An 8,477-nucleotide genomic window follows, 5' to 3' on the forward strand; every position below is an offset into this window, starting at 1 on the left:
CCCGAGCGCCGGCGCCGCCTCCTCCCCCGTGGGCAGCGGTGGTACCTCCCGGCGTCCGGCGAGCGCCCGGGCCCAGGGGCCCCCTTCTCTCTGCCCCCACGCACGCCGCCGTGCTCCGCCCGGCCACAGAGTCCCCGCCGGGCGAGAGCGGCTCCACATCCGGGTACTGCCGCACCCAAAGCCGGAGCAGCGCCTTCTCTGAGTGACCAGGAGCTGGATCCTCAGCAACACTAGGGTGGGAAGAGTCTTAGCCACGGGATCGCTGAAAGAAAGGGAAAAAAACGATCCCTAAGCGTCACTCCAGGGCCCAATGGGAGTGCGCATGCGCGGGGTCCGGAAAAAGGGGGTGGAAACCCAGCCCCAGCCCTGGGCTATGGAGGGCGGACCCCTGGAGTTGCCTCGAGTGGTGCGGGGCGCCCATTGGCTGGGAGGAAAGGGGTGGGACTGGCCTGGAGGCTGGGCTGGAGGAAGAGGATGGAGATGTGGAAGTGGCCGTGCCAGTCTTTCACTAAATTACAATGGTCCTAGGTGTTATCGTTGTGAATAGAGGATTTTATAGTGTTCTGGATTTTATTTTTTGCTATAGGTCTAGTCAGAGAAAAAGTGAGAAATCACTCCCCAAGAGGGATGGCCGCCCTGCCGTCTCTTCTCCAGTCTCTCGATTTTGGGCACATTCCCACTCACTCCAGCGGTTTTCAAGCTTGAGTCCTGGGCTCCAACCAGTCGGCCATGTGGGATGCAGCACCTTAACCTCTGCCACCTGCAGGTCTCGTGTTTCAGGCGTTTCTGACAGAGGCAGAGACTACAGACGGATATAGCATAGATTAACCTGTATATTTGTATGTGTAAGCTGAAAAGATTTCAAGCCAGAGTAGTTAGTGATATGTTATTATTCAACTGAGTAAAACCAGTATTGAATGTTGTGCACAACAGTAAGAGGACATACAGAAGTTTATAGAAAAATGGAATTTTAAAACGTTAATTTGAGTGGCCAGAATGTGGCACTCTGCTAAAACACACCACTTTTTAAGGCAAAAACATCCCACTTTGGAATGTTCCTGTTCAAGTTTCAAGATCTTGGAGCGTATCTCCAGAACCTGCTTCCTCATGATCTGTGACTGGCTGGAGACTGAAGGTGGATTATGGTGTTAGAATCCTGTTGGGGGTGCTGTTTCTCTCTCTCTCTAGCTCTTAGAAGAAATCAGTAACTTTAAAAAAGAAAGGGGAAAAAAGGCAATTTTTTCAGTGAAACTCTATTTCTCAACCTGAGCTCTACAAGTTCAAGACAGTTTTGTAAACGTTGATGCCAGCAGTTTAATCCAACCCTAAAAAACTAAGGTCCCCAGGAATGTAACCATGTCGACAGTCTTTTTTTATTTTGTTGTGTTGGAGTTTTTCTGCTGTCAGGTAAGTGTACTCATTGGGGGTTGGGGGGAACACCACCTTCGCTCACCCCCAAGGGGGAAGACCACACCACAACCTGTTCTCTTCCATTCTCCTCTTAAGTTTTTTGGGCATGCACACTTGTGCCTAGCATGTTTTCCTTAGTTGCTGGGTCCAAGACTTGAACCATGTGGTTGGCCATGTGGGTCCAACCAACTCAACCACCTCCAAAATTTTTTTTTTTTGAGAGGTTTTCGCTATAGGGCGCATGCGCTCGCCAGACAGAGAAAGACGTAGAGACAGTCCCTTCTCCTCCATTCTCCTCTCGGGATCTTGGGCATGCACGCACACGCGTCCAGAGTGAGTTTTAAGCCACCGGGTCCGGGACACAAACCGTGGTCGACTACATGGGAGTCCAGCGACATAGCCATTACGCTAACTGCTGGTTCCCGCCCTCCAAATGTTTTTGATGATACATTCTTTTAGTACGAAGTTTGTGAACACGTACATCCAATATAAATATTTATATATAGCATACATATTTAGTACTAACTTATACATGTTATAAAACATATTTGAAAATAAACATTATAGGAGGATAAATTACAAAATACATACAAAAATGTTCATACTTTCTTTCCTTACTCTGATCATTTTCTATAGCCCTAGATGTTTAAATTGGGATTCTCCAAAATAAACACTCTGCCCTTTGGAGACCACTGTGTCATTCATACATCATACATTTGTCAGTCATGTTTAATCCAGTCATTTTTCAGATGTTTGCTTATCTTCTCATTTGTCCTGAAATTTTCAAGGCTATCCAAAACATGTAACATTTTTATTCCAACTGTATATAAAATAAGTTCTTGCCCCAGAAATAAACAAGTTTTGCTATTCATCTACTATTCTCCTTCTATGAAATTCTACTACCTACTATATACGAAATTGTATAATATTTGGAATGCATCTTTATTAGAGTAATACTATCTGCTATAACATAATTTGACCCCAAAACAATAAAGGCTCAGATTCAATTAAGTTCTATTTCCCAACATATAATAGCCTAATGCTTCCCTCTGCATGATAATCCAGGAACTCCTGCTTTGTTCCACCACTTTTTTTTAAAGAATTATTTTATTTAACTTTATTTACTTATTTATTTATTTCAATTTGACCAGAAAGGGACAGAGTGAGAGAGGTGGTGAGAAAACAAGCTGCCAGGTTCAGGACTCAAACCATGGTCAGCCATGTGGAGTCCAGCGCCCCAACCACCATGCCACCTGCTGGCCCTCACCATCTTTTTATTAAGAATTATTTTTATTCAATTTTATTTACCTTTTTTATTTTTATTTTTTAATTTGACCAGAGAGCATGGGAAAGTTAAAAAGCAAGCACCAGGCATGAGTTTAAGCCACTGGGCCTGGGACTCAAACCACAGTCAACTACATGGGAGCCCAGCGACATGGCCATTACACCAACTGCTGGTCCCACATTCCACCACTTTTTAAGGTTATGCACATCTAGCTGAAGAAATGGAGTATAGAAAACATAATAGGGCCTAATCACTTCAAGAGTCTTGGCTACAAAACAGTATATTGGATCTTCTGAAAATTCATGACATTTTTCCGTGCAAATATGTCATGATTTTTCCAACAACCCAGTATATCACTCAGTCACATCTAATTGAAAAGGAAGAGAAATGCAGTCTAGCTGAGTTCTCAAGAAGAGAGTCAATCAGTTAATGTCTACTTAACAAAACATAAATCATTCTAAGTATTCAACCAGAAGTAATCTAACACAGCAAATTATTTGCAGAAGTGTTGGAAGGGTTACAGGAGCAAAGAGAATAATAGCTATTGGAAAACAGTGCCTTCCAGGACTGGAGGAGCAAAAAGAGAAGATGGTGTTACCTGAGACCCATGATCACTGTGCCACTGAGGTTTCTGGAGCAATTTCTACTATTTTGTAGTAAGACACTAAAGCCGATACCAGGAGCCTACCACTGCCATACCTCTGCCATACCCAGTGCTGGGTCCACCCTGATGTAGAAGGTACTAGACCAGCATTACCGGTATAGGAGCCCAGAAGCTACCCAACGTTCTTCCAGAAGCAGAAAACACAAAATGACTTCTCTCTCTAGTCAGTCTCTAATCAGTCTCTTACAGATGACAAGAATAATCTGCCCTTTCAGGTACTCAGCATCCGTTCACCATTCTACCATATTTAAATATCCATATAACAAGGAAATAACAAAATGTGTCTGCCTAACAAGATACAAACATTTTTTTAAGAAGAAGGCATTTTCACCCTTTCTCTCCCCAAAAAGAGATAGCACAGCGTCATGTCCATTGCCATATCCATACCTGGGAGATACTAATTCCTTTTTTAGTTCATTCATAGTCCTACCTGGATAGTCTGTACCTTACATTATAAAATTAACAATTCCCAAGAAAACTGACCGACTTTTTGCTAAACCAAGAAAAAAAGAGATGTCTCAAACAACCTACAATACTACTTACATAAATTAAAAAGGAAAGGAAAGAGGAGAATCATTGATATTTTTATATATGACAAGTGTTTCAGATTAAATCATGTCCCCTAAAAAGATGTGTAGAAGCCCTAACTCCTAGTACCTGTGAATATGATCTAATTTGGAAATAGAGCATTTGAGAGGTCATCGAGTTAAGATGAGGTCATATTGAAGTAAAGTAGACCCTAAATCCAACAACTAGTGTCTTTATTAGAGAAGGGAAAGATTTGGGCACTCAGTCACATCAGGATGAAGGCATGGGATGAATAGAGGCAGAAACTGGAATGACACAACCATAAAATAAGATATGGCAAGGATTGCCAGAAACCACCAGAAGCTATGAAAAAGCAAGGAATTCTTCCCTAGAGTTGTCAATGAGAAAGCATGGTCCTGCTAACTCCTTATGTTCAAATTTCTAGCCTCTATAACTGAGAAAAAATACATTTCTATTGTTTTAATCACCATCAACCCCTTAATTCCAACTCTAAGAGCATATTATACTGGTGATAATTTGTTATAGCAGCCCTATGAAAATAATTCAAGAAAGGAAGAGAATATCCTCATTTCTGTTACTGCCCAACAGGCCACGGTTAGTATTTCATTTTTTTAAAAATAACTCATAACTTTAATGCTATTTTTCCACCAACTCTGTTTTTCTTTTTAAGAATTCTTTTACTTAACTTTATTTATTTTAATTTGATCAGTAACAGACAGAGCAAGAGAGCAAGGGAAAGTGAGAAAGCATGCCACCAGGTTTGGGACTCAAACCACAATAGGCCATATGAAAACCCAGTGCCCTTAACCACCACGCCACCTGCTGGTCCCCACAGTTAGTATTTCTACTTCCCTTGTTCTAGTACACAGCCCATATTCCTTTTTCCCTAGGCCAGCCCTTCAACAGATCAGTTCTGTACCTAGCAGGTGATCCAAATCTTCACTGATGAAGGACTTCATTCTCAGTACTTAATGAGTTCTTATAGTACGATGATTCATTTTATTGTCAAACTCAACCACAAATGGTTTAATCAAAAGGGTAAAACTATTAGATCATACGACTGAAAAAGAAGGACATTGCTTTTTCCAGGATTGGCAGGCACATTGATTTAGAAGTTCAAATAATGTCGCTTAGGTTTGATTTTTCTCTACTTCTCATTTCTGTCCTCCCATTTTTTGACTTCCTTCAGATGGCCTCAAACTCTTGGCTTCATTTATCCTTATTTCTAGAACTTCCAGCAGAAAATAGAACCTCCACCAACCCCTTTTCCAACAATCCCAGCAAAAGCCTGTGACACGATGACCCTGAGTGGGTCATGTACCAATCCTTAAACCAAACTCTGAGCTCACAATAGGCCTGGGTTCGAGGCCCACTCTTAAGTTGGGTGTGGGTTCAGCTCTAAGCACTTTGTGTAAGAATGGAAACAAGGATATGAGTACCAAAGAAAGTAGCATGAACACTCAAGAAAAAAAATTGCTAGAGGGCGTGTGTGCTCATGAAAGAGAATGAGAGGGAGGAAGAAAGCACCCACAAAGGGGCTTGGCCATGTTGTAATTCATTCTCCATTTCTCCATCCTGTGGAGATTTGGGGTACACATGCACACATGCCTGCTGTTTTTTTTTTTTTTTTTGGAGAAATTTTCACTGTAGGGCGCGTGCGCTCGCCAGACAGACAGAGAGAGACATAGAGACAGAAAGCGAGAAATCACCCCCCAGGGGGGATGGTCACGCCGCAATCCCTTCTCCTCCATTCTCCTCTCGGGATCTTGGGCACGCACGCACACGCGCCCAGAGTGAGTTTTAAGTCACCGGGTCCGGGACACGAACCGCAGTCAACTATGTGGGAGTCCAGCGACATAGCCATTATGCTAACTGCTGGTTCCCCATGCCTGCTGTTTTCAAGCCACCACGACTAGATTTCTTTTTTTTTAAGAATTATTTTATTATTAAGCTTTATTTATGTATTTATTTATTTTAATTTGTCCAGAGAGGGACAGAGAGAGAGAGAGTGAGAAAGCAAGCCGCCAGGTCCCAGACTTGAACCTTGGTCGACCACGTGGGAGTCCAACACTTTTAACCACCACGCCACCTGCCAGCCCCACGACTAGATTTCAAACTACAATGAAACATGTGGGATCTGGCTCCCTTAACTATTAGGCTACTAGGCTGGCACAAGAAAAAATATTTGGAAAGATGAATACTAGTGATTGTGCTGAAACATATCATGGAATGCCCAAACTGAAAGTGTGTGCATTCTAAAATGGATATATACAGAAAATCATTTTTAAAATATTTTTAAGAATTATTTTATTTAATCTTCTTCATAATTATTTTTAAAATTTGACCAAAGAGAGACAGAGAGAGTGAGAAACGGAGAAAGCAAGCCACCAGGATCAGGACTCCAGCACATTAACCACCCCACCATCTGCCAGCCCCAGGAAATTATCTTAAATGGTGATGTCATTTCAATAGAAGTAATGTGGTTGAAGGACCAGCAGATCGTGTAATGGTCACGTTGTTGGACTCCCATGTGGTAGACTGTGATTTGAGTCCAGGATCAGTGGCTTAAAACTCACACCAGGCATGTGTGTGTGTGAGAGAGTGGGGGGAACCCAAAATCCCAAGCAGAGGATGGAGGAGACGAGGTTGCCTTGGGAAAAAAAAAAGGAGGACTGTGGTTAAATGAAGTCAGAGACTGGTTCTAGCTCAGCGCTGAAGTTTACCGGCTCAAATCACCTAACTTCTCTGGGCCCCGGGTGCTTCATGTGTGAAGACAAAGGAGTGGAATTTGAATCGCAGTGTGACGAAGGAGTAGCTGGTGGCATCTCGCTGTGTGTCTGACTAGCCCTTTTTCTGCCTTGCTTGTGTGAGCTTCAGCAGAATTTGAAATTAGGACCAGCAGTTAGCGTAATGGCTATGTCACTGGACTCCCACGTAGTCGACTGTGGTTCGCGTTCCGGACCCAGTGGCTTAAAACTCAAGCCGGGCGCATGTGCGTGCGTGCCCAAGATCCTGAGAGGAGAATGGAGAAGGGATTGTGGCGTGGCCATCCCCCCTGGGGGGTGATTTCTCGCTTTCTGTCTCTCTGTCTCTCTCTGTCTGTCTGGCAAGCGCACGCACCCTACGGCAAAAATCTCTCCAAAAAAAAAAAAAAGAATTCGAAATGACTGGCGGTCAGTCTGGGAAGGACTCCGGAAAGGCAAAGACAAAGGCGGTTTCCTGCTCGCAGAGGGCCAGCTTGCAGTTCCCAGTTCCCGGTGGGCCGTATTCATCGACACCTGAAATCTAGGACTACCAGCCATGGACGTGTGGGCATGACTGCTGCTGTGTACAACGCTGTGATCCTGGAGTACCTCACCGCAGAGGTACTTGAACTGGCAGGAAATGCATCAAAAGACTTCAAGGTAAAGCGTATTACTCCTCGCCACTGGCAACTTGCTATTCCTGGAGATGAAGAACTGGACTCTCTCACCAAGGCTACAATCGCTGGTGGAGGCGTTATTCCACATATCCACACATCTGAGTGGGAAGGAAGGACAACAGAGGACTGTCTAAAGGATGCCTGGATTCCTTACTATCTCAGGACTCTAATTACTCTCCCAGCTGTCCAGTGTTGGTGATTCCAGTGGACTGTATCTCTGTGAAAAACACAATTTTGCCTTTTTGTAATTCTATTTGAGCAAGTTGGAAGTTTAATTAGCTTTCCAACCAACCAAATTTCTGCATTTGAGTCTTAACCATATTTAAGTGTTACTGTGGCTTCAAAGAAGCTACTGATTCCGAAGTAGTGGGGTTTGATTGCGTTGACTGTTTTTAAAGAACTGTTTGGATTTTCATTGTGATGCAGAAGTTATAGTAACAAACATTTGGTTTTGTACAGACATTATATCCACTCTGGTGGATAAGCTCAATAAAGGTCATATCCCCTCCCCCCCAAAAAAAGACAAAGGAGTGAATAATATCTATAATGTACATACAAGTGTGTGTAGGGTGCTCAAAAAGTTCTTGGAAATGCATATTATGGAAAAAAATTATCTATGGTTTTAACATTTGGGGCACCAAAATAAACATGTCCTTTAATTCCATTTTTTCACAGACTTTCTGAAGTCCCCTCATATAACAATTCTTTGATCATTTCTGCATCTGTCCTAAAATACTTAGGTTTAAGAAATTCTGAGAGTTCATACCCAAGGACTCACAGTCAATATTTCTGTGGTAAACTTGTCAGAAATGGAAGCGTATTGGGAGCATCTAATGATATCTGACCTGTTGGGCAGACTGGCCCTTGCAGGCATTCTGCTCAGAGGTAGGGGCAATGTCACCATCACCCCACACACATCCATTGCCTGTTCGGACCTGTTTGGGGACCTGTGGTATACTTATATCAACCCCTTAATTTGCCCCAGCACTGCAGGTCCAAACTAGCAAATAGCATTTCTTTTCCTTTTTCCTCCTAAATTAGATTCATGCACAATTCACCCATTCACAACTGAGTGATATGAGACACTACTGAAATCTTAGATTTATGTTGTTTTTGCTTTTCCCAGAAACACTTTACAGAGCAATTTT

General features: G+C 42.9%; 1 pseudogene; it reads left to right on the forward strand.

Moving 5' to 3' along the window:
- Positions 1-7,071: 7,071 nt before the first annotated feature.
- Positions 7,072-7,463, forward strand: LOC102496979 (histone H2A.Z pseudogene; annotated as a pseudogene).
- The last annotated feature ends 1,014 nt before the right edge of the window (positions 7,464-8,477 follow it).

Source organism: Tupaia chinensis, unplaced genomic scaffold (genome assembly GCF_000334495.1).
Source record: "Tupaia chinensis unplaced genomic scaffold, TupChi_1.0 Scaffold000320_2, whole genome shotgun sequence".
Taxonomy (NCBI): domain Eukaryota; kingdom Metazoa; phylum Chordata; class Mammalia; order Scandentia; family Tupaiidae; genus Tupaia; species Tupaia belangeri.